Source organism: Felis catus, chromosome B4, assembly GCF_018350175.1.
Source record: "Felis catus isolate Fca126 chromosome B4, F.catus_Fca126_mat1.0, whole genome shotgun sequence".
Classification (NCBI taxonomy): domain Eukaryota; kingdom Metazoa; phylum Chordata; class Mammalia; order Carnivora; family Felidae; genus Felis; species Felis catus.
Window position 1 is genome coordinate 140,062,823 of NC_058374.1, and position 26,607 is coordinate 140,089,429.

At 53.0% G+C, this 26,607-nt stretch overlaps 2 long non-coding RNA genes across 2 annotated transcripts; one reads left to right on the forward strand and one right to left on the reverse strand.

Moving 5' to 3' along the window:
- The first annotated feature begins 87 nt into the window (after positions 1 to 87).
- On the forward strand, positions 88 to 18,007 carry LOC123386780. The gene is made up of 6 exons (XR_006601209.1): positions 88 to 205; positions 11,140 to 11,330; positions 11,828 to 16,346; positions 16,690 to 16,797; positions 17,534 to 17,671; positions 17,824 to 18,007. It is a non-coding gene; the product is annotated as an uncharacterized LOC123386780 (long non-coding RNA).
- LOC123386781 lies at positions 9,306 to 11,858 on the reverse strand. Its single transcript, XR_006601210.1, has 2 exons — positions 11,630 to 11,858; positions 9,306 to 11,252 (listed from the first exon to the last, which is right to left on the reverse strand). It is a non-coding gene; the product is annotated as an uncharacterized LOC123386781 (long non-coding RNA).
- Positions 18,008 to 26,607: the final 8,600 nt, after the last annotated feature.

Below are 26,607 nucleotides of genomic sequence, written 5' to 3' on the forward strand. Positions count from 1 at the left end.
CCGCTGACGCCACCCCCTGGTGGCGTCGGCCCAACCTCCCCGTGACGCTGGCACCTCCCCCTCCGTGACTCTGCCCCCCCCCCGTGACGCCGGCTTCTTCCGGCTTCATTCTTTCCTCCACAGATGAAGGCGCTTTGAAGGCCACGTGCTCAGCACACAGACGGGAGCAAAGCAGACCTTGATTTCCTGCAGGAAACTAGGGACGGTAAGAAAAGGAGCAAACGCATACACAGCGAGCAGGTGAGGCTCCCAAGGGCCCCGCGCTGGGCTTCCCGCTTCGAGGGCCCTCCCGAGACGACTCACGAGTGGGAGCGCGCTCTCCACTTGCACGAGGCCTGGCAGGGGGAAGAGCATGGGGGGGGGGGTGCGGCGAGAGAGTGCGGGCTGGCCAGGACAGGGCCAGGCCATGGGGGGGTGGGGGGAGGCGGTGCTGAAGGGGGTCGTGTGAGGAGCCGCCGGCCCGGGGAGAGGGTAGGCCTACCAGCACCCAGGAAGAGCTTGCACAGGCTGAGAAGCTGGAAGACCACACGGCCGGAACAGGGCCACCCAGCAGGTGAGCACCCGGGGTTCCAGGAGGAAGGACCACAGCGGTCCAAGCCTCGTCCACCAGGGGCCGGCGCCTCGGTTTTAGTTTAGGGGAAGCTTGGAGGTGTGGAGCGGGGTGAACGGCACCAGCTGGTTTTTTCTTTCACAGATCGCGCCGGCCACAGGGCAGGACACACTTGGGAGGGGGTTGGGGTGGGGGCAGGGAGCTGGGCAGATGCCCTCAGGCCCTGTAGCATGGGGACTGTGCTGCCCATGACGTGTGGGCACCAAGCAGGAGCCACGAGGAGCTGGGGACAGGAGCCTGCGTGAGGTCCCTCTGATGGCACCGTCGACATTCAGATCAAAGTCACAATTCTCAGCCACTCTGCGTCCTCTGCTCACACCCAAGCGCAGCCCGCCCACCGAACCAGCTGCTTGACCTTGGTGACCATCCTGACTCTCGCACTTCACGTCACACACCTCGGGTCACACACAGACACAGCCAGGACAGATCCCACGGCCTTTGGATTAGGGCTGGCGCTTGGCTCAGCTGGGGACGCACAGAGGTGGAGTTATGCCTACAGAAGGTTTTACGGCAAGGCCAGGTGGTAACCAGCCTGTGCAAGACCACCGCTCCGTCAGGACAGAAAGGAAGGGCGGTGCAAGGCATGCCACCAGCAAGGAACTGGGGCCAGTGGTGAGGATCCCTCTCCTCCCACAGGGGAAGCACCTGCCAGGCTGGCGTGGCACCAGGTGTCAGAATACACTGAGACTCCCAGCTTCACCTTCTCCGGCATAAAAAGAGCTTGAAGGTCATCACTCTCGTCCTCACCGTATGAAAATAAAATGAGCAAACTGAAAATCAACAACTTGGGTCTAGTGGAGAATCGAGGTCCCGAGACGACTGGGGAGACGACGGGAGGTGCGGAGAATCACAGCTGGGATCAGCTCACGGGGAGCGGGGGCTGCGGGCCAGGAGCTGGTGGGACCCACACAGCAGCAGGTGGCCTTTTGGGGGCTGATTTCAGAGATGAAACATCTCCCTAGGGGGCCCAGGCTTTTGTAGCCTTTCTCCCAGCTGGGTCTCAGGATGAAGATCGGAGGCCGAGACTGGGAGGAAAATGATACATCAGGGAAGGACAGGGGGCAGGGGAATAATCAGATATCCCCGAAGCTTCTGTTCTCGGTAAGAAAGCCCACCCTCTAAGGAAGCTGTGTTCCCACTGCCTTCCCGGTCTCCAGCCCTCTTGTCTCAGTGAGGGGGGATAAAAAGGTCAAAGCCACTTCTGAAAGTCACAGCTCCAGAACTCAGGCCAGCTAAAAAAAATTAAATGTAGTCATAAGGCCCTGAAACCCTTGCCTTCCCCAACACCTTATCACCAACCAGGCTCTGGTGTGATGGCAGAAGGTTACAAATGAAAGAGCTGAAAAATGCAGACTGTATTTAAGAAGGAGGTTGTAGGGAACCCAAAGACGTCTGGAAGGGAAACAGCAAACCAACAAAGGAACCGGACCCCGGGCGCGGGGGCAGCCACTGAACGCAGCCCAGCTCCAGGCAGAGCCAAGTAACTAACACTCACATGAAAAGCTGGATTTCCTCAGTCCCTGTTACCAGATGTATCATTTCCAGCTTCCAAGAAAACTACTAGAAGGCATGCCAACAGGCAACAGAACCGCGGTCTGAAGAGACAAAGCAGACCCAGATGTGCTACAGATGCTGGAGCTGTCCGCCTGGGAATGTTGATACATCCACGATGGGTATGCTGAGGGCTCAACGGGAAAGAAGACAACGTTCTAGAACAGATGGGTAGTTTAATGACAGAGATGAAAACCCTAAGAAAGAATCAAGGGGAAATTACAGAAATCAAAGTGAACAGAAACAAAGAGATGCCTTTGATAGGCTATGAAAGGAGACCAGACATGGCTGAAGAAAGAATTGGCGATCTTGATGCATTCGCTAAAAACTTGCAAAATGAGATAAAAAGAGGAAAAAACAGTATGAAAAGCATGGAACAGAATATCCAAGGACTGCAGAATCCTTACAGAAGGATTGCATGTATGTAATGGTATACCAGAGAGATAAGAGATAGAAAGGTTAGAGAATTTGCAGTATTTGAGGTAATTATGACTAAGATTTCCCAAAATTAATCACAGAAACCCAACTACAGCTCTGGGAGGCTCAAAGGACAACAAGCATAAGTACCAAAAATCTACAAATAGACTTAATTATATTCAGACTGCAGGAAACCAAAGACAAAGAGAAAACCTTGAAAGAAAGCAGAGCAAAAACCTAAATTATCCTTCCAGAAACTAGAATAAGAATTACATTAGACTCCTCACCAGAAACCAGGAAAATAAGAGATTGCAGTCAAATATTTAAAGTATTGGAAGCAAAATGCACCAATCTAGATGTCTGTATTCAGCATAGTTATTCTTTAAAAGTGAAGGAGAAATACTTTTTCAGACAAAAAACAAACAAGCAAATAACAACAACAACAACAACAACAAAAAACAGGAATTTTCCAACAGAAGATCTGCCCTTCAAGAAATGATAAAAGACATTCTTAAGAGGGAAGGAAAATTATATAGATCAAAATTTAAGATCTACAGAAAGAAATGAAGAGTATCAGAGAAAGAACAAAGGTTAAATAAAATCTTTTATTTTCCTTATTCTTAATTTGTGTAATAGATAACTGTTCAAAGTAACAATAACAGTAACGTATCAGGTAGTTATAACGTGGATTTTTAAAGTTTTTTTTTACTTATTTCGAGAGAGAGAGAGAATGTGTGAGCAGGAGAGGGGTACAGAGAGAGCGAAAGAAAGAATCCCAAGCATGGGGCTTGACCTCACCAGTCATGCGATCACGACCTGAGCCAAAATCAAGAGTGGGAAGCTTAACTGACTGAGCCACCCAGATGCCCCATAACATATGAATATATGAACAGAATGGCTGCAATGTTATAAGGAATGGGAGGACGAGATCCAGAATAATATTCTGTAACTACACCACCTGTGACCTGATTACATAGTGTTGTTTGAAGGTGGACTTTGCATCTTGCAAAGTCTAGAGAAACCACTACATCTAAAATTGAAATGCTAATAGAGGACAGCAAATGTGACAATAAGATGCTCAGTTAAAACCAGAGAAGGCAGGGGAGTCTGGGTGGCTCAGCTGGTTGAGTGTCCCACTTTAGCTTGGGTCATAATCTCACAGTTCATGAGTTTGAGCTTGACATCAGGCTTGCTGCTGTCAGCGTGGAGTCCACTTTAGGTCCTCTGTCCCTCTCTCTCTCTTTTCCCCTTCCCTACTCATGCTATCTCTCTCAAAAATAAAGAAAACATTAAAAAAAAACTGGAGAAGGCAGAAAAGGAGAGGAATATTTTTTAATGGAAATAACTGGCAAGTGCAATGAATAGAAGACAGTTACAAATATGGTTAATGGTAAGCCAGCTATACCTATAATTACTTTAAAGGTGAATAGTCCGAATACAGCAAATGAAAGGCGGTTCCCATTAGAGGGGATAAGAAAGAAACTGGACCTAACTGTGTATTATATATAAGAAACCCATTTTCAAGACAAAGATACAGATATATTGAGTCAAAGGATGGAGAAAAATAAACCATGCACTACTGATCAAAAGAAAGCTTAGCAGTTTTATTAGTTTTAGACAAAGAAGATTTCAGAATAGGGGAAATTATCAGGAATAAAGGGAAGCATTACATCATGATAAAGGGATCAATTATCCACAAATATATGGGAATCTTTAATGTGCATGCTCGCACCTAATAAAAGTGTCAAACTATGTGGGGGAAAAAAACCTGAGGGAACCACAAGGAGAAACAGACAAATCCACTATAGGGGTTGAAGATGTCAACACCCTTCATCAGTAATTGACGGATCCAGCAGACACAAGATCATTAAGGACATAGTTGAACGGAACAGCACTATCCATCAACTGGATATAATTGACATTTATAGAATACTTCATTCAACAACAGCAGAATACATATTCTTCTCAAGCTCACAGGGGACATTAACCAAAACAGACATTCTCGGCCATAAAACACACCTTAATAAATTTAAAAGAATATAAATCATAGAAAGTATTCTTGCATGCTACAATGGAATTAAATGAAAAATCAATAATAGAAGGCTAGTTGGGAAATCTCAAACTATTTGGAGTAAACGACACACTGCTAAGTAATACATGGGTCCAAAAAAGTCTCAAGAGAACTTTTAAAATGTATTTAACTAAATGAAAATGAAAGCCCAATCTATCAAAATTTGTGGGATATATCAAGAACAATGCTTAGAGGGGAAATTTATAGCATTGAGTGCACCTATTAGAAAAGAAGAAAGGTGGAAAATCTCTTAAGAAAAAAGGAAATCAAATTAAATAAGAAGGAGATAAATAATAAAAATTAGAGCAGAAGTGAAAATAGGAAATCAATAGAGATCAATGACACTAAAAGCTGGTTCTTTGAAAAGATCAATGAATGTGATAAACTTCTAGGATGGCTAAGAAAGACATAAGTGTAGACATGAATTACTGATATCAGAAATCAAAACATGATCACTACTAGTTCCATGGGTATTAAAAAGATAATAAAAGGACTTGTGAACAATTCTACCCACCACTAGTTATCAGATCTAATCTGTTCACCACTTCTATTCAACATTATCCTGGAAGTCCTAGCTAATGCAATAAGACAAGAAAAAGAAAGCTGTACAGATAGGGAAAGAAAAAGTAAAATTGTACTTGTTTACAGATAATATATTTGTCTATGCAGAAAATACTAAATAGATACACACACACACACACACACACACACACACCACTTCTTGGAAGTAACAAGTCATAAAACAAGGTTGCAGGGCACAAGGTCAGTGTACAAAAGTCAGTTGCTTTCCTACCTATGAGCAATAAGAACTTGAAATTAAAGGGACTCCTGGGTGGCTTAATTGGTTAAGTGTCTGCCTCTGGATTTCAGCTCGGGTCATGATCTCCCAGTTTGTGAGTTCTAACCCTACATAGGGCTCTGTGCTGACAGCAGGGAACCTACTTCAGATTCTCTCTCTCTCCATCTCTCTCTCTCTCTCTCTCAAAATAAGCTTTTTAAAAATTTTTAAAATTTGAAATTAAAAACACAATATCATTTCCATTAATAACAAAAAATTAAATACTTATGTACAAACCTAACAAAATCTGTACAGGATTTACATGAGGATACCAACAATAATGATGAAAAGAAGAATCAAAGATCAATAAATGGAGACATATTTCATCTTCAGGGACAGGAGGACCCAATATTGTTAAGATGTCAATTCCTTTCAAGTTGATCTATAAAATCAAGGCAATCCCAATAAAAATTCTAGCATGTTATTTTGCAGATATGGACAAACTGATTCTAATTTTGTATGGGAAAGCAAAGACCCAGAATAGCCAACATAATATTGAAGAAGAATAAAGTGGGAGAACTGATATTATCTGACTTCAAAACTTAACTACAAAACTGCAGTAATCAAGAGATCATGGTATTTGAGAAAGAATTTAAAAAATAGACCAATGGAACAGAATAGAAAGCCTGGAAACAGACCTACACAAACATAAGCAATTGATCTTTTCAAATGAGCAAAGGTAATTCAAAGGAGAATAGTTTCTTCAACAAATAGTGTTTAACAATTGCACATCCATACAAAATAAGTAAAATAAATTTAACCACAGACCTTACTTCATACACACACACACACACACACACACACACACCTAACTCAAAGTCAATCATGGATCTAATTTTAAAACACAAGACTACAAACTTTCTAGAAGATAATGTCAGAGAAAATCTAGGTGACCTGAGTTTGGAGATGACTATTTAGATACCAACCAAAAGCATGAGGCATGAAAGAATTGATAGGTCGGATTTCATCGAAATTAAAAACTTCTACTCTGCCAAAGATAGTGCTAAAAGAATGGAGACAAGCCACGGACTGGGGGACAGTTGTTGTAAAACACATATGTGATGAAGTGCTTGTATCTAAAATACACAAAGAAGTTGTTAACGCTCAAGTTCTCAAACTTATTAAAACGACAAGAAAATAAACAACCCGATTTTTAAATATAGGCAAAAGATCTGAACAGAATTGTCACCAAAGAAGAGGTACAGATGGCAGAAAAGCATTTAAGAGTGTTTTCAACATTGCATGTCAGAAAATTACAAGCTAGCACAAGGTACCACCAGACGCCTATTAGAATGGCCACAATCCAGAACATTGACACTAGATGTTAGTGATACCCAACAGAGTCAAAAACTTGTGTCCGTAACAACAACAACAACAAAACTCACAGTATACAGTAGTAGTATACAGTAGCATATTCACAATTTCCAATTGCCAAAAAAATAGAAGCAACTAAGGCTTTCTTCGATAGGCGAAAGGAGAAATAAACTGTAATACAGCCGTACGTTGGAATACTATTTGGCAGTTAAAAACAAATGAGCAATCATGCCACGAAAGGACAGGGGAGAACTAAAAGTGTGCATTGCTAAGTAAAAGAAGCCCTCCATACATATGGCTTCAGTTGCACGGCATTCTGGGAAAGGCAAAGCTATGGAGGCAGTAAAAGTTTAGTAGTTGCCTAACGTTGCAGGGGTAGAGGGAGTGTCGTCTCGGTGAGGCACACAGGATTTGCGGGGTGGAGAAAGGATTCTGATGAAAAGTGGAATGGTGGGTGCATGACATTACGCGTTTGCTAAAACTCCGAGAACTTTTCACCCCGAAGAGTGCACCGAAATGTAAACTATGGACTTTGGTTAATAATAATATATCAATGTTGGTTCATTAGTTGTAACAAATGTCCCACACTCATGCAAGATGTTAATAACAGAGGAAAGTGTATTGGGATGGAGCCATATGGGAACTCTGTGTGCTACCTGTTCCATTTTTCTGTAAATCTAAGACTGTTCTAAAAATTAAGTCTATTAATTAAAAAATGTGTATACTGAGAAACTGTCAGGTTTATGAAGATGAAACAATTAAGCAGACACAGCCACTGCCTTTAACGACTCACTGTCTGGTGGAAGAGACAGCAACATAAGTCAGCAATTATGGAGTGTGGACAGATACAAAACAGGAAGTATAGGAGGTGGGGGTACCAAGGATAAAACAATTAGCTCAGTGGGGGAAAGGAGGTCAGTGAAAGACTTCTGCAAGCTATAAAGTGCTATAAAAATATAAATCTGTGATTATTGTGGTGGTTGTTATTATTCTTATGGTATTTCATTTACTTTCTCGGGCAAACAAAACTGAGGGAATTCATCACCAGCAGGCCTGCTCCGCAGGAAAGGTTTAAAAAAATGTTTTTCAAGGAGAAGGTAAATGATATAGGTCATAAACTTGGATCTGCCAAAAAAAAATGAAGAGTAGCAGAGAAGAATTAAGTGAAGGTAAAAGTCTTCTTTTTCTTAGTAGATCTAAAAGAGAGTTGCTTGAAATCATAACAATATATTGGATGACAATAGCATACGGAGAGTTAAAGTAAGTGACAGCCATGCTGTAGTGATGGGAAGGAGAAAGTGGGATTATAAGCAGACTGCATGAAAAGTAGTACATAGATGGACTTCAAATATTTAACTTTATATTAAAAGCTCCAAGACAACCACTGGAAAGAATAGAATTGCTTTGCTAAGAAATGAGATAGAATTCAATCATATAAAATGCCTAGTTACAACCACAAAAAGGAGGAGAAAAAGAGGGAGAAAAAATAAGAAGAAATGCAACAAGGAGAAAATAATTACAGACGTGGTAGATACATGGTAATCCAACTATATCGGTAATCACTTTTAATAGGAATGGTCTAAATACACCGATTCAAAGAGAAGTCTGCAAGTAGTCTCCTAGAAACCCATTTTAAATATAAAGACACAAAGGGGTTAAAATTAAAGGGATAAAGAAAGATATCTCAAACTAACTTTAATAAAAAGCTGGAATAACTATGTAATTTCAGACAGAGGCAACTTCAGAACAAAGGAAATCATCACGGATAAGGTACAGAATTACATAATGATAAAGAGCCAATTCTCCACAAATACGTAACAATCCTAAACATGCATGCACCTACCAATAGAACGTCAAAATAAACAAGGCAAAAACTGTTAGAACCACAAGGAGAAATAGACAAATCCACTGTGATTTTTGGAGACTTCAGTATTCTTCTCCTACTAACAGACCCAGCATATTGGTGAGGACATAGTTGAACTGAGCAGCACCAATGAACAACTTGATTTAATTGATACTTCTAGAATATTTCATCCAATGATAGCCCGATACACATTCCCCTCAAGTTTTCACAGGACACTCACCTAGTGAGACCACATTTTGGACCATTAAACCCACCTAAACAAATTTTTTTTTTAATTTTTTTCAACGTTTATTTATTTTTGGGACAGAGAGAGACAGAGCGTGAACGGGGGAGGGGCAGAGAGAGAGGGAGACACAGAATCAGAAACAGGCTCCAGGCTCTGAGCCATCAGCGCAGAGCCCGACGCGGGGCTCGAACTCACGGACCGCGAGATCATGACCTGGCTGAAGTCGGGCGCTTAACCGACTGCGCCACCCAGGCGCCCCAACAAATTTTTAAAAATAGAAATCAGACAGAGTATGTTTCCAGACCACAACAAAATGAAAATAAAAAGCAGAAAAGTAGCTGGAAAATCCCAAATTATTTTCAGATTCAATAGCACACTTCTAAATAACACGTGGTTTAAAGAAGAAGACTCAAGAAAAGTTAAAGCAATTTAAATGAAAATGATAATGCGACAAATTAAAGGACATTGTGCAAAAGGCCTGACCAGTATTCTCCAAAGCTGCCAACAGCATCAAAAACAAGGAATGTCTGAAAAACCATCACAGCCTAGAGATGCTTAAGGGGACATAATGATGACTCTAATGTGGGATCCTAGAACAGAAAAAGGACATTGGTTAACGACTAAGATAATCTGAATAAAGTGTGGATTTTTGGTAACAATAATGTATCAACATGGGTTCGTTAATACTAATAAACGGGCGACATTTATGTATGTTAAAAAGAAAGGAAATGGGGTGTGGGATATATGGGAACTCTTTGTATCTTCGTGACTTTCCTATAAACGTAAAACTTCTCTAAGATTTTAAAAGCTTATTTAATACAAATGTAACATCTAAATTTGTGGGATGCAGTGAATACAGTGTTTAGAGGAAAATTTATAGTATTTAATGTATGTATTAGAAAAGAAGAGATATCTAAAATCAATAATCTACTTTCAACCTTAGGAAACTAGAGAAAAAAGAGCCAATTAAAAATTAAACAGGAAAAAAGTATTAGAGCAGATCAATTAAGTTGAGAAGTAGAAACCAACAGAGAAAATCAATGAAACCAAAAATAGTTTCTTTAAAAAAAAAATCAATAGAATTGAAAACCTCTAGCTAGTCTAACCAAGAAAATAAGAGAGAAGACGTAAATTACCAGTATCAGAAATGAAAGTGGGTCCATCATACTTGATCTCATGGGCATTAAAAGGAAAACAAAGGAATTTCCATGAACAGCTTTATGCCCACAAATCTGATAACTTAAATTCAGTGGACCAATTCCTTGAAAGACACAAACTACCAAAACATGTATTAGGAGAAATAGATCACCTGAATGGCTTGTATCCCTTAAGAACATTGAATCAGTAGTTGATTAATGTTACCCCCCCCCAAAAAACCCACCAGGTTCAGATGTTTCACTGGTAAATTCTATCAGACTTTTAGGAAAGAAGCTATACCAATTCTTCACATTCCTGCCGGAAACAGGAAGCCGAGGAAATACTTCCTAACCCATTCCGTGAGGTCAGCAGAACGTTGTAAGAAAAGAAAGGTACGGACCAGCGTCCATGAGCATAGACACAAATTTCCTCAACAAAACATGAGCAGATGGAGTTCAACAACGCATAAGAAGGAGGCACCATGACCAAGTGGGACCGAGTCCAGGAATGAATTCTGTTCCTTCCAGAAACTCCTCGCTATCTTGTGGATCTTTCAGAGCTCTTGTCCACAAACTTCTGAAATGTGGGTCATTGTCCTTCCAATTCCATCTAGCTGGTGCCGAGCCACACGTTTTGTCCCAAGTTGAGACGGTTGGGATGGAGCTCCATGGAAGCGAGTCTGCTTGAGAAAGGCTTGAATTCGTGTTACACTAACTGCATGTTTTTGAGTCAAGTGAATTGATTTGAGTTGACTGCATTTAGATTAGAGGGAATTGAGGAGAGATCAGAGAGGGTCCCTGGGGAGGGAGCATTAAGTTACCTCGAGGTCTGCACATTGGACAGGAGATGCATAGTAGGAGGTTTCAGAGGAAGCAGCTTGTGCCAAGGCCCTGGGGCAGACCAGAGCACAGTGCTTCAGAAGTGAAGGAAGGTCAGAGAGGCTGGAAAGCGGAGGGGGGCCCTGGGACCTCAGCCCCAGAACTGTGAGAAATGATGTCAGCTAGCTGCCCAGTCTGTGGTCTTCCTTCCAGTGGCCCAACAGGCTGACAGAAGGCAGAAGGAAAGGAAGGAAATCGATCAACAACAAAACGTGTTCAGTTTTCATCCACAGGGGTGCCAGACAGACGCAGCGTCTTGACTGGAGCGGTCAACGAGAGGATGAAGAGAATTGGAGGATTTTAGGTCCATTTGGGAAATCAGCAGGCTGTGGACGTCCCCCGGATCCTGGGGAGCAGGCGAGAGAGGGCCGTGTCAAGAGAACCGCTGAGATTCACGGCTGGGACAGCGGGAACTCAGGACACGGTAAGCGAGCTGCAGGTCTGGGGCGTGGCGGTCTCAACGAGACAAGACGACGGTGGGGGGACGGCCTGGTGGTGCCGTGCGAGCCCCCATCTGGTTGGTGGGGAGCCGGACTGGGGGCCCGGGCAGCACCAGGCCTGAGCTCCATGGGAGCGGCTGAGGGGACAGCCGGGAAAAGCTGTCCCGGGGTCCCCACTGGGAAAAGACAGTGGCCCTAATGGGGCACCGTGGAGGCTCACGTGGCAGGCCTGCACGTGGCCTTTGTGTGGAGGCGACAGTGTGGTTGGGGGTTGAGGACATACTTGCCCCAGAGCCCCCGGCTGGTCACTCAGCACGCTGGGCACGCACGTCTGAGGGTGGGGCACTCTCCCCTCGGGGACCCGCCATCACAGAGGCCAATGCTGTGTCACGGAAGCTCACGCTGACTCTCAGAGAGGAACCTGCAGGGAACAGGTCGTGCCTCGAGGGGTGTCTGTCCCCTCCCTCCCCTCCTCTCCCAGGACAAGGACCCAGCGCGGCCCTGCTCCAGCCAGGACGCCCTCAGCGCACAGCACAAGTAGGTCTGCCTTCCGGGCCTCCCTCTGCAGCCCGACTGACGCAGCAGCGGACAGCCCGCCCCGCGTGGGTTCACTGGGGACCCTGTTGGAGCAGCAGCCTGGGGGACGCGTCGCCGAGGACAGGCCTGGCTCTGGCGATCACCGCAGGTGTCGGCGGGAGCGTCTGCACCCCTGCATGGAGGGGCTCCCTGGAAGTGCCCAGGCCGCACTGGGGCCCACACAGGGCCCTCTGCAACCCGCTCGGCTCAGGCCAGAGTCAGCAGAGCCCCGGGTGGCCTGTCCCCGTCATCCCCGTGCACCTGCCTGCACCTGTCCCGTGTCCGTGCACCTGGGATGTGCAGCCAGCGGCCTCCAAAGTGTCTACACCATTTGCACGTTCCCTAGAACGAAAGGTCTTCAGCTCCAACGGCACCTACTGGGAGGGGTCTTCCTGGGTGCCCAGCGCAGTCCCCCCCACGTTCCCCTGCAGCCGCCACAGGGGCCGGCTTCTGTGCTTCCTCTGCAGGCCCCACACCGAGGGCTGGTCCTGTGTACACACTTACCTACCAGCTTGTCTGTGGTTAGACACACACACACACACACACTCACTCACACACCCCACTACATACAGCACATGTGCACACCCCATACCACACACCCCACCTGCTGCAGACACACCCCATCCTCATGAGTGTAAGCTCATGCATGCGGGGACTTTCGCTCACGTTGTACGCTGACGTAGAGCTGCTCACTCCGTGCAGAGCTCAGCCCAGGACAAAGGCGGCCCTGGGCGGGCACGGCTGAATGACTCTGTGAGTGTGTGCGTGAGGGGGGGGGGGTCACCCCTGTCAGGTGGAAGCTGGACCTGGGTCCGATCCCGGCTCCATGACTTAGCAGCCGCCCTGACAGGGACGATACCGCGATCTGACATCAGTGTGCAGGGCGGGGTGGGGGGGGAGAGGCCTGCCCATCTCACCACCCCGCGGACCCCGCCACGGTGGGCCAGCCCCCTCTGTCCAGCCCACGGGCACACGTCACCACCGGCTGAAAGAATTCCTCTGGCAAGACCTGACCTGCCGGGAGCAAGTAAGCCCCGAGGCCTCACGGCAGAGACTCTGTGACCGTGACCGTGAGCGTTTGCCAAGGCCCTGAGTGCCCCCCGCGGAGGGACGGGTAGCTACGTGGCGGTGTGTGCGTGTTGTAAACACGTTCAAGAGGAGTGGAGCCCACGTCTGGTCCGTGAGGAAACAAGACAGAGGCCGCATGAGCCGCGGCACCGGACCGACGGGTGCTTGTGTTTCCATCATGGGACAGTGCTGGGTGAGGAGGGTCCATCTCTGCAGCCCGCGCTCTGGTCCCGCTCAGCCCTCCCTCCGCGGGGCAGCCCCTCCACCCTCCGCGTCTGCCCTGCGGTGGCAGCGGGGGGGCACGCGGTCTGTGTGGCGCTCGGGATGGGCCTGGCCCGCGGCCCGGTCGGCTCTTCCCGCTAAGTTTTCAGGCACAAAAGAAGGGTCCAGAAGGAATCACACAGGAAAAAAAAATACTGAAAAAAAAGAAAAGAAAAAGGTAATAATGGTTTTAGTTCGAGTGACCGGATTAGGATTATTTTCTTTTAACTCTTGTCTCTTTCCTATAGCGTGTGCACGAGATGCTCTCGGAGGCACGAATCCCGCTTCAAGTGGAAGTGAAGTGCCCCAGAGCTGGCGGCCGGGCCCAGATTGCTCCGGGAGCGCGGACAGACGGGTGGGCCGGCGGCCAGGAGAGCCCACATCCCGCCTCTCCGGATCGACCCACTTGGAGCCACTTCCTCCCCGTCTAGAGCGGGTTGCAGCCGACACCAGTCTCGCCAGATTCTCCAACACCTTTCCGGAACACGCCGCCTGCTCGGCAGCGTGGGGACCACGGGGAAGCGGCTGGTTCGCAGCCTCACACGCTCTACATTCCTCTGGTAGCTTAAGCCAAGCAAGATCGCCTTCCCCGGACGGTGTCCTGATCGCGCTCCTTGAGACCCGCGCCCAGCCAGTGATTCCCTCATCAGGGTCACAGGTGTCCGCCCGGCACCTCCCCCCGCCGCGGCCTGCGGCCTTGGGACACACCAATGGGACCCTGCCGGCCTCTCCGGTCTGAGGAAGGGGCGACGGGGAGGCCCGGGCACGGCTGCAGGTGTGCCCAGGGCATCCTGGACACGGCAGCCCGCTGAGCAGGTGTTTGCAGTGCCCATGCCTTCGGGTGCGACTGGGACGGAGTCACACACGGTCCGGCGCCCCTCCTAGGTGCCAGCCTCAGAGAAAGACACCGTGGGCTATTTTTAAATGTGAAAGACGGGGCCCTTCCTTCGAGGAGCTGCTGGTGGTCGTCAGTGCCGAGCGTGAGTGCAGCAAGGCGTCCTTGCCCGATACGACGAGAGCCCCACGGGCCCCCAGAGGTTCCTCCGCCCTCGAGGTCCGGGAGGCCTGGAGCCAGACCCCACCACTCGGCCTGGGAGCACTCGCTCGGTGTTCGTCCGTGGCGACACTCTGTGCATGGCAGGTTACGGGGATCCCCGCCCTGCCAGCTGAGCATTCGGCCCATCACCCCGTGAGGCCCCAGAGTTAGGGACTGGGGGGCCCTGACGTGAACCACTTTCTCCGTCTGCTCCAGAGATGGGGGGAGGGCCGCCAGCCAGCAAGCAGGGGGTCAGAGCAGAGGTGGGACTTAGCTCGGGCTTCGGAGAGGGGGGCTGGAGCATGGCGGGCTGGACAAGGCGGGGAAGGCATCCCGGGAGGTGGGTGGTTACAGCACCAGCAGGGCTCGCTTCCTCCAATCCCCTGCCGCCCCCCCCAAGCCCACAGGCCATCCCCTTGTCCCCCCTGGATTCAGGGAGGGACTTCTGGAGGCGACAGGTCCTGGAGTCTTGGAGCAGACTCACCTATGAACCAGAGGAGCCCCTGCCATCACCCCTCCACGCCTGGATGCCCCCAGACCTGCAGCCGAGCGCATACCCCCACCACCACCCATGGGGCCCTGCTGAGCTCAGGAGAGGGGTCGGCAGAGGCGGAGGAGCGCCATCGGGTGGGGGGCTCACGGCCCAGGTGTAGTATTAAGTCAGAGGTCAGCAGAGAATGATGCACAGGACGTGGGACCCGGTGGGGCCGCGCCCGTATATGGGCCGAGCTGCAGACCGTCCCTTGCCCAGCGCCTGGGGCGGGCCCGGGCCCAGATTCCCCAGTGGTAACTGTGTGCTTGTGTTTTTCAGAACAAGGATCTGAAGCAGGAACAGCAAAAAGCACACGTACGTTAAGCGCCCTGAGTGACGCCAGGTGGCTTCTTAATCACCACTGTGCATTTCTTAAGCCCCTAACGAGAAAGGTCCGGAAGGCTGTTTCTTGAGGCTCCCGGGACCCCAAGGCAGGGCACAGGGGCCGGGCGTGGGCGGGGCGGGCGCAGAGCACAGAGCAGGTGAGCCTAAAGTCTGCGACGCGGGGGCTAGACGGCGAGGAAGGTGGCCTCAGGCGGCAGACGGGGACGTGTCTGGGACTGTGGGGCCTTCTCACGAGGCACAGCTGCCTCACGAGGAAGGTGCTGGCTCTCGGCCGGCGTCTCTCCTGGCCCACGGCTCTGACGGTCCCAGTGCATGTGGCTCCGCAGCAGGGGAGGGGAGGCAGGTGTCAGAGGGAGAGGAAGAAAGGGGCCATGTGTGCCCAGGGACCCCTGGCCTGACCTGCCCACCCAGGATGTGGGAGCAGGACATCCCTGACCAGCTGTCCAGCAGCCGGTGTGGCAGAGGGGGGCCGGCCAGGGAGCGAGGCAGAGACCCAGGTGCTCTGTCCCTGTGACCTTGCCCCGCAGTGCCCACACCCTCGTCAGGCAGGCTCATGCCCCACGCTCTCAGCGCCTCTGGGCCCTGCCACGTCCTCCTCGCCTGGAGGACCAGAGAAGGCCCTGGGCACGTGCTGGCCCGACAGCCCTCTTTGGGGAGGCCACGCGCCTGGCGTGGAAAAGCCGGAACAAGGAGCTGGCTGCAGGTGGCAGGGAGAAGGGACAGATGTCAGGGTCCAGAAAGGACCTGGAGGAGACCGGGGTGGGCAGAATTGTCCTTGGGGGGCTTCTGAGTTTTTCTCCCCTCCTGAGTGGTCTGTCCAGGATGCTGTGTCGTGGGTCAGAAGGAAGCATGGGGGCGCAGCGTTTGAGGGGTGTGAAGGACGAGTGGCGAGGGGAGGAGCCCCCTAGGTCAGCCCCGCTGTCTGTCTACAGAAACCTGTCAGCTGGTCGGCACCCACCTGGGGCCGGCACGGGGGGAAGGGCTGATGTCCTCAGCTGCATCTGGGAGCCCGAGTGGGGCCCGTGTCTGGGACCTCACCCCTGTCATCCTAGCTGCATCCCGGCTGCAGGGGGGAAGCAGAGGCCTGGAGAGGCAGAGCTTCCCCGGCTCTTTCTCCCCGTGCACAGATAGCTCAGCCAGTTTGGCTCCAGAAGAAGGAAGAAGGGCCAACGTAGGACACAGGTAAGCCCTGCCTCCACCGGCCACTTGGTCGCTCTGGGCTCCGGGCGCCCTCCTGTAAGATGAGGAAATTAGGCAGCACAATCCCATCAGCCTTCTGTCCCAAGAAAACACAGAAGGGCCCAGAACACAGTGGGAGCTGTCCGATCCTGTCGAGGACTCCCAGGAATCCCAATTCCCTGTGCTCTTACCCCAGCCAGGCCGTCCCCTCGGCAAGGAGCGGGACCTGTCCTGTTAGCCACGGGTCCCCTAGAGACACTGAACAGAGCTGCATGGAAGGGAGAGGCTGAGCCCCTGGCGGGGCCAGCTCGCTCCCTGAGCCCCTCCCTCTTCGTCCTCCGTGCAGCCGCCCGCATGTTCTCCCCGTGTCTCCCGGTGCCCGGCGGGGGCCGTTTGATGGAGGCCAGTGGGGAGGTGTCACAGACAGACAGACCGCAGCCATTGCCCGCCCGAGGTGAGCCAGAGTCGGGAACCCTCTGACCCGTGCACGGTGTGGTCTCTGCCCACGTGTTCCAAGATGGCACCAGAAGAGAGAGGGGGGCTCCCAGGTGCCTTTCCGTAGAGAAAAACCCTCTTCCCGGGCCGTCTGCAACTAACGGACAGTCGTTTCCCAAGAAACAGAGACGGTCCTGCCGATGGATTTTTTACAGCCAAGGCTCAAGCAGCCCTTTTGTGGATAAATGGTTAAGAGCTAGTTTTCCATAAATTAGCACAAGAGAAAAACCCATAAAATTTGTCAGGAGGCTTCAGAATTGTGCTATTTTCAAAGAGTACACATTGGGGCGTGCTTGGAGCCATATGGTATCTGAGGGCCGGGACGGCGGGCAGCCCACAGCCCCTCCCTCGGCTGGGTGAGCGCCACCTGAGAGGGACTGACGGTCAGTTGCTGACCGCCCAGTCCAGTGTGCCTGGGGTGGCGACCCGCTGCTCGCAATGACAGGGAAAATTAAATAACGCGATATCACGCCCTGACTGTTAAATATGTGCCCAGCACTGGTTCGGGCAACAGGTGCGTCTCATGACCTTTCTGGCTGGACAAGCCCCGCGAGGGCAGCAGCAGCTGGGAGTGTCCCCCACAGTCAGGGGAGGGACCCAGGCTGGATCGCTGCCGGAGGTCGCCGGAGCCCCGGGCGGAGGTCACTGGAGCCCCGGGCGGCTTCCCACCATCACCACATCTGTGCCTCCCTCAGGATCGGTGGAGTGATGCACAGAGAGGGTGCGGACCGGTTGCCTGCTCTGCCCCAGACCATCAGCCTGACTCCCACAGCAAACCTCTGAGCTTGGGAATATCATCCCCATGCTGCGTGCGATCTGAGGAGCTCAGAAAGGTTGGGACACCTGCCCGGGGTCACACAGCAGGCAGGTGGCAGTGTGGTTCTAAAGCCACATGCCAGCAGGCCAGCCTGATTGCCCGGCCTGCTGGATTCCCTGCTGGCCTGCATGCTCCTGCCTCCTAACAGGGCAGGCTTGTATCTCACAGGCTTCTACAGAGCGTAGCACTCACGGGCACAGATGCTCAGCAGAGGGACGCAGGACAGAAGAAGGCCACCCAGTGTGTTACTGGGTTCCCAAGGACTGTGACCAGACAACAGGGGTTGCTGTGTCTCCCTCCCCCAGTCCAGGAGGAGGCCTGGAGAGGAAGAGGAGGGGGGAGGGGGGAGGAGAGTGGGAGGAGGGAGGGAAAGGAAGGGAGGAGTAGGGAGGGAGGGGAGAAGGAGGGGAGGAGGAAGGAGAGAGGGGAGGAGGGAGAAGGGAAGGGAGGAGGGAGGCAGGGGGAGGAGGGGAGGAGGGAGAAGGGAGGGGAGGAGGGGAAGGCTGGTTGCAGAGGAGCAAAGCCTGTGGGTCTAGGTCCCCACGCCCCTCCTGGAGCCCTGGTCCTCAGCCCCTGCCTCTCCAGGCAGGCCCAGGGCCCCCCGAGCCCCCAGCAGGAAGGTGCGGGCACCCCCAGCCCAGCGTCGCGTCTTTCCTCACCTGTCCACTCGGGGGGGGTTTCGGGCGTCCTGCCTCACCCTGGCCGGGACGCTGTGCCGCCGCCCCTGGGGCCCGGTGAGCCCGCGGGAGAGCGGAGGCGGGTGACAGGGCGTCAGAGACCCCGGTGCCGGACATCTGCCCGCCCCTGGGCGTCTGCTGAAGGAATGAGCAATCCCGGATGAGAACTTGACAGTGGAATTTGAAATGATGTTTCCTCACCAATGAATTCTAAAATAAACACTGGGGCCTGTGAACACTTGGTGCGCCCTGCTTCCCTGCGCAGCCCGGATCCACTGACGGCCTTGTCGGTTATAAATTGCAGCCTGCATTCCTCGTATCAAAATGCACAGCTAGTGATATTTAACTCCAAAGAAATATATCCTCCGGCAATGAATACAGTCAGAAATTACTCGCTGGATTTAACCAAGGAGAGAGCGGTGCCATATAGATGCACTGCATAAATTCAGAAATGTGGGACAATGGCCGTCATTTATTAACATTTTATCTCCTCGTGGGAATGTTTGACCTTGCTTCAGCGGTTTTATTGGGAGCAAAAGCTCTAGGAGCTCCCGTCCCCCCCCCCCCTTTTCCAGGAGCAAACCGAGCTCTTCCAAGTAGTAAATACCTTTCTGCTTGTCATTCTCCTGATGTTTCCTTTAACCCGGAAGAGGCGGGGGTGGGGGTGGGGGAGAAGGTGGCCCCCGGGGGGGGATGGGGAGGTGGCCCCCCCACAAGAGCCGCCTTCAGAGCACATGGAAATTCAGGTCATTCAAACACGCGTCAGTTCATAAAGGGAAATGAAAGCAATTTAATTGCGAGGGGCTGAGGTTTCCGCAGGAGCCCGGGACTCGGGAGGATTGCGTTTTGGAGATGAGAAGTGGGGGGCCCGCACCTGGCGGGCGCAGCCAAATTAAATCCATCCGTTCCTGCCGGGCCGCACGCCGAACGCCCGCTCCGCGCAAGGCCGTCCCACGCGGAGGGGCAGGGGCGGCTCCCGGCCTCAGGGCGATGACGGTCCAGGGCGGCAGTGGCTGGGGGGTAAACACCGCATAAAAGGGTGTGCAAGGTGCCACAGTGGGGACGGGGGCGCCCCGGCACTCTGCCCCTCTCTCACGCTCAGCTGGAGGTCCACTGGCCCGCCTCCCCCCCCCCCAGGTGTGCACAGGTGCGTGGGGGGCAGAGGACCTGGCTGGGACGTGGTCCCCCTCATCCCTGCAACGCTCCGAGATGAAGACAGAGGTTGCCTTTCACCCCGAGTCCCAGCATCCCGGACATGGAGCACGGCGGCTCATCGGGCACGTACCACGTGTCCAGTGGGCCCCACACCGGCCACCAGCCCCCCTGCCCTAGAGGCGCTGTGGGGGAGCAAATCCAGCTCTTCTGTTTCTACTTAGAGCGACAACCCCGGTTTTGCAAATGTAATGCTCCTTTCTCGTGAAGAAAAAAAGCAATTCCAAAAGCACAAAGAAGAAAACAACCAACGACCCCCAATCCCACCGCCCAGAAACGACGGCAGGATGGGAAAAGGATTCCAGATGGCTTTCGCTAGGGAGACAGAAAGATACAGAGACGGGCAGAGACAGAGGTGAGTAGACAGGGGTGAGATGAAGGATAGAAACAACCGTACAAAGTGAGATAATGGTGCCGGTCGTATTTGCAGCGAGATTTCGATCTAATTTTACCCCCGTTAAAAGGACAAATAGGGAGGGAAGAGACACGGGGAGAATTCTGTACTTAGCTGTCCCTCCACCGCTGGCATTATTATTCTCCGTTACCTCCAAGAAGGAGGAACATAATTGCATTAAACCCTCAGGTTGACATCATTACTTTTCCCTCAGCACACTCCCATTTTATGTTGGACCCGTGGCCGCTCACAGGGGAAGGGGAGACGGTCCTTGCCGCCCTGTCCTCACCTCCAGCTTCCCTGGTGTGTTTTCAATCCTGTCTGTCATTCTTACACTGTCAAAGTTTACAGAGGTCAAGCTTGTTCTAAGACAATGGTTCATGTAGTGTCTTTCATTGTGTCTTAGTTTTTAAAAGGCTCCATGTTCACTGCCTGCCCCTGCCCCCCGCACCTCCACAACCAAGTTATTTGTCTTGATTGCCTAGCAGGTGTTTTGTCTGTGTGGCTTGTTCCAGGGCTGTGACCTCAGGCTCCTGTGCTGGGGAAGGTCTGTGGGTTGATTGGACACTGAGAGGCAATTTAGCTGGATATAAAATTTCTGCTGGATGCACCTTTCCCCGAATATAATGGATAAAGGAAATTTCCAACTTTTAATGCTTGTGGGCCCTGCTCCTGGGCTCTCAGGGAAGCTACACTTTAAGTTTTACCGAGGTCAAAACGACTCAGTGAAACCTCAAAGCATAGGCACCATTTCTTTCTTTTGTTTTAAATTTTTTAAGGTTTTATTTATTTTTGAGAGACAGAGAGAGAGAGACAGCACAAGCAGGGGAGAGAGGGGGACACAGAGTCCAAAGCAGCTCCGGGCTCCAAGCCATCAGGCATGGGCACCATTTCTGCCCCTGGCACACATGCGCATCTGCCTTGTCAAAGAAAGTAACCGCAAGGAAGCATTCTGGTCACAGGATATGTAAAAGGAACTACTACTTTAGTTCTTATGAGATTGAAGCCACACAGCCCTGCCTATCCTAGACACTTAAAATAAGGTGTGAAACTTCCTGTCTAATAATCTACAACTTTTTACGGAAAAACTGTGTATAATCTACACCAAACGTTCCCTTCCCGGAGAACACTCTTCTTTCTGAAGATTGTGCATCCAGGCGGCTGTCCTGCCTTGGCCTCAACTGAAACTCTCCCCTTTTTTTTAGGAATTCTGAAAGGTTTGTTCATTTTACGTCATGTAACCGATATTTATTCTTCGGAATTGATACTGTGCTGAATTGGGCGCCTTCGTTTTTGTATTTTAATTGGCCCGGATCCTGTGTTTTCCTCAAGAAGCCCTCCCTGCTGACCTGTTCTGTATGTTCTTTCCTGCTTGAGAATGTCTGGCTCTCAGTTTTATATCTCAACAACAAAAAAATAAATACAAAATTCCATATTTAAATGACAAAACTCTCAGGTCACAGTGAGTCCCCTGAAAACGCTGCAGACACGGTCTTCCTGCTTGGGCTCGGGCGGGACACGGATCCCCCCGACATCTGCCACCGTGAGTTCTGTGCCTGAGCTCCGGGCTTCACGCACCGCGTGCTGGAACCTGGGATTCCAGGAAGCCGGGCGGCCTGATGCAGGTGTCTCGTGAGTGACTGCGGTTTTCCCGTTTTCTGCCTCCACGTCCAGAGAATTATTTTGTTATCTCTGAAGTCCAATAACCTAATCAAGATTCGTCTGCAGCTATTTCTGGGTCAGATTTTCGGATAACATCTTCAGCTCATTCAGCGCTGGGAGGTTTTGCCCTCCCTGGTGCCGCCTTCAAGCGCCCCGCCCACCCGCCTTGGCTTCTATTACAGGGGCGACGATTCACCGTGTGTCCTCCGCGGGCATCACCGACCGCCTCATTACCCTGTCTGCATCTTCCCTGTGTGTTGCTGCGATGCTCCCGAGCTCCCTCCTTATGCCGCTAATTCCAGCGAAGCCAGATTCACCGCGGCCTTGTCACTTCTCATTTATCTGCCGGGTCTCTGCACGGCTCGTTTTCCTCCACGCCCTCAGCCTTCCCTCCCGGACAGACCCTCCACCGCTTGCTCATTTCGTTCCTGGGTGTGTTTTCCCGAGACACCATTAAATACGCGCCTCACGAAGGCTTTCTGTGGGGCAGATCTGAAGGACCGTCCCTGGCCCTCCGGGTCCGCGGGGCTGCCGATCCAGGTCCTCTGCAGGGACCCCACACGCTCCTCCACACCTCCTCCTCCTCCCTCCTCTTCCCTTCTCCTCCCCCCTCCTTCCTCCTCCCTCCTCCTCCCTCTTCCTCCTCCTTCCTCCTCCCCCCTCCTCCTCCCCTCCTCCCCTTCCTTCTTTCTCCCTCCTCCCTCCTTCTTCCTCCTCCCCCCTCCTCCTCCCTCCTCCTTCATTCTTCCTCTTCCTCCCTCTTCCTTCCCTCCTCCTCCCTCCTCCTCCTCCTCCCTCCTTCTTCTTCCTCCTCCTTCCTCCTCCCTCCTCCCCTTCCTTCTTCCTCCCTCCTCCTCCCTCTTCCTCCTCCTTCCTCCTCCTCCCTCCTCCCTCCCTCTTCCTCCTCCTCCCTCCTCCCTCCCTCTTCCTCCTCCTTCCTCCTCCCCCCTCCTCCTCCCTCCTCCCCCCTCCTCCTCCCTCCTCCCTCATTCTTCCTCTTCCTCCCTCTTCCTTCCTCCTCCTCCTTCCTCCTCCTCCTCCCTCCTCCCTCCTTCTTCTTCCTCCTCCTTCCTCCTCCTCCCTCCTCCCCCTCCTCCTCCCTCCTCCCCCTCCTCCTCCCTCTTCCTCCTCCTTCCTCCTCCCCTTCCTTCCTCCTCCCTCCTCCCTCCTTCTTCCTCCTCCTTCCTCCTCCCCCTCCTCCTCCCTCCTCCCTCATTCTTCCTCTTCCTCCCTCTTTCTTCCTCCTCCTCCTTCCTCCTCCTCCCTCCTCCCCCTCCTCCTCCCTCTTCCTCCTCCTTCCTCCTCCCCTTCCTTCCTCCTCCCTCCTCCCTCCTTCTTCCTCCTCCTTCCTCCTCCCCCCTCCTCCTCCCTCCTCCCTCATTCTTCCTCTTCCTCCCTCTTCCTTCCTCCTCCTCCTCCTCCCTCCTCCCCTTCCTTCTTCCTCCCTCCTCCCTCTTCCTCCTCCCCCCTCCTCCTCCCTCTTCCTCCTCCTTCCTCCTCCCCCTCCCCCTCCCTCCTCCCCTTCCTTCTTCCTCCCTCCTCCCTCCTTCTTCCTCCTCCCCCCTCCTCCTCCCTCCTCCCTCATTCTTCCTCTTCCTCCCTCTTCCTTCCTCCTCCTCCTTCCTCCTCCCTCCTCCTCCTCCTCCCTCCTCCCTCCTTCTTCTTCCTCCTCCTTCCTCCTCCTCCCTCCTCCTCCCTCCTCCCCCTCCTCCCTCCTTCTTCCTCCTCCTTCCTCCTCCTCCCTCCTCCCTCCTTCTTCCTCCTCCTTCCTCCTCCTCCCTCCTCCTCCTCCTCCTCCCCCCCTCCTCCTCAGGCAGGGAGGGATGCCTCTCCATTCCCCTGCCCACCTCTAGGGAAACTGTCCTCCCTTGAATTCTCTCTTTGGCCTGTGGCTGCCAGGCCAGCTCGGCCCAAACTTCCTCTGGGCTGGTCTGTGCTCTTAATGGCCCTGTCACACGGGCACTGCGGCCCCTCTGGCCTGGGGCTGTCCTCAGGCTCAGGTCACTCTCTCCACCCAGACAATCAAGATCCTGACATTCCCTTCCCACCAGCATTGGGTGAACAAAGCATTAAGACAAAACTAGTCGCTCCGACGATCCACCGAGAACCCCTCCCCACTACCCCCCACACGGCAGGAGGACCCCCCACCCAGCCTCCTCCTTCGGCTCTTCACCACATGCACTTTTCTGCATGCGTATTCATGCCACCCGACATCCTGCATTTGGATTTCGTCAGTTATGGTTTCCCCCCTCCGGCTGCATCCCTGAGGCCACCGCTTTTGTCTCTGTTGGCTACTCTGTGCCCACTGGGCGGGCAGACATCAGAGCCACCGAATGGGGACATCTCCGCCGGGGTCTCCTCTCGAGCACCACTTCCTGTGTTGGGCGAGGTGGGGACCCTGGACTCTGCCCAAGGCGCCATGGCTGGCAGGGCTCCGAAGAGGGGACACTGAGGCAGAGTGGGCAGTGCTGTTGTGCCCAGAATTCGTGATCCCCAAAGACCACCAGGGAGCCGAGTCCGATGCAAAAGCAAAAGAGCCTTTATTCGAGCTAGCTCGAGCTCAGTCCCCTACCTGCACAACGCAGCGGTGAGATGCTGGGGAGAGAGAGCGAGTTTCAAAAGCACAAAGATTTTATAGGGGTCTAGGGGCAGCTGATTGGCTGGGGAAGGGGCGTGGCCTCAGCCGATTGGCTGGGGAAGGGGCGTGTTTTGATCAGGAAGCTTGAATGGGTGAGCGGGAGGTCACTCAAAGGGAGGAGGCGTGGTCTAGGTGAAGGACACAGAACAAGATGGAGCCGGCCGGGGTAGGCCCGCCCTTTCAGTGCCACAGGTGGAGGGGGGGCTGGTGGCCGGTGAGACAAGATCTGAGGGCGAGAGTCCTGGGGCTCAGACACAGATCTGGCAGCCCCGGGTCACCCCGGGGGGCGGGGGGCAGGGAAGGGCCGCCCTGGGGGTTCACCCTGAGTAGAAGGCCAGGCTCTGGCCCCCGTGCTGGGCACTGGCCACGCGCAGCCCGGCTCCAGGCTGAGGCAGATCCCGACGAAGCTGGCACAGGACACTGGAAGCAGACCTCCCTCCCTGGGGACACACAGAAAGCCCTTCCAAAAGCGGCTCCGAGTGGTGCGCGTCCACAGCTGCCCCTCACCGCCCCCCTGCTGAGAATGTCCGCTCAGGTGTCTCCCCAGGGACCAGGCTGGGGACAGAATGCCCGCAAACAGGCAGCACCTCCGGGACCTCCAGGCCAGCTCAGGAGCCCGGCCCCAGGCTGCACGCTGGTCCGTGTGTTTTTCAGCTGGCCCGGAAACTGCCCCTTGAAGCCAGCGGGCACCAGGAGAGCAAGCCAGGGCGGGCAGACCCGGCCACTGGCTGCTGGTGGCCCCTGGGGGTCTGATACGCCCCTGGCGTGCTGCCTGGTAAGCTGTGGACCCCAGTCCTCCGAGATTCCCCCGGACCCTTTACTAAGGGAGCTGAAAGCACGGGGATTTGGACCCCGGCTTTCGTCACCTAACCAGCCACACAGAGCCTGAACCTCCATTCTGATATGCGGTGAGGGACTTTCCAGGCTCAGGGTCTTGTGATGGCCCCCAGTCATGTCCCCCTGGGAAGGGAATAGGTGTCCCAGACAACGAAGACACCTCTCCCGGGGTGAGTTAGCAGTTGCCGGGAGGCGGTGACCGGTCCCCCTCCCCTTGCCCCCACCCCGTGCCAAGGTCAGGTTTGTCTTAGATAAGACGGTGTAATAAACCGATTTCGTTATCATCCCCGAGGCAGCTAATAAATTCTGCACAAGGAGCAGCAGCCCTGAGATTGGAGAGGAGCAGGCGGGGAAGGAGAGGACCAGAAGGTGCAAAGATCTCCGTGGAGTCGGAGACGCTGAGATGTCAATCAGCGCCTCCCCACTTAAATAAAACATGAACGTATTGCACCAAGATCCCAGAGCTCCGGACGCAAGAGGAGACACCCAGGGCAGTGGGGACAGATGAGCAGGACCTCGGTCTCCGCCCTGCATCCTGCCTCCACCCGTCCGCACCAGCACTTTCCTCCCCAGACCCCCAGAGGGACCTTGGCAAACTGGCCGTGAGCCCCAGTGCTGCTTCTGGGCACAGAAACCAGACCCTGCCCTCCGGGGGCAGAAGCGGAAGCTGGATTTGATGGGCAGGCCATGGGGGTGGGGGCGGGCCATCCAGCCGTCCTGTGGCATCCCCAGCACAGGCCCTCCGCCCCAAGCCTATGCCCAGCTCCCGACTCACTTCCCTCTCAGGCAGAAGGGACCTGTGCAGTGGGTCTGCCCAGGGGGTAGAGGGAGGAGCTCCCGGCTCTGGTCCTGGTGGCGGGTGGGGGTCCCCTGAGCAGGGGGTGGGGAGGGGCCTGGGCTTGTGAATCACATCTTTGTGAAATGGGGTCAGGAAGGTGCGTCACAGGGACACTGGAGCATGCCCGCTTGCCCCTGCCCCACGGTGCCCCGCTGACCCCAAGAATTTTCCAGAGATAACAGTGTAAATGAAATTGTGTGCTACAGACTGGCCTGTGCTCATGCAGGGAGCAGCTAAATGCTCAGCCCCAAAAGCTTTGCTGCCCAGGGCCCCAAGGGCTCCAGAAGGTCAGTGTGCATGGTAGGGGGTGTGGTCACAGCAGAGGAGGACTGCAGGACTGCCCTGACCTCCTGCCAGCCACCTGCCCCTCCCGCAGCACCCCTCCCGGGCCCCCTAATTCTGGGCCACGCCTCCACCTGGATTGTGGTCATGTGGTCTCCACCTGGGACACCTCCTTCCAGACCCCTGCAGCCCTTACCCTGCCCCCATTGGAAGGAGGGAGCCCTTGAAGAGCTGGGTCTCAGTCCCAGCTCCACTGGCCATTACCCACAATCTGGGAAGGACGCTGGCCTTCCCTGGACCCTGGGCTCCCAGTTTCTGGGACTCAGAGGAAATCCCTGAGGACTTCCCTGCTTCACGAAACGCGGTCCCATCCCCTGCGAGCTCCTTCTGGGTTATTCTGTGGGCGTCCGCC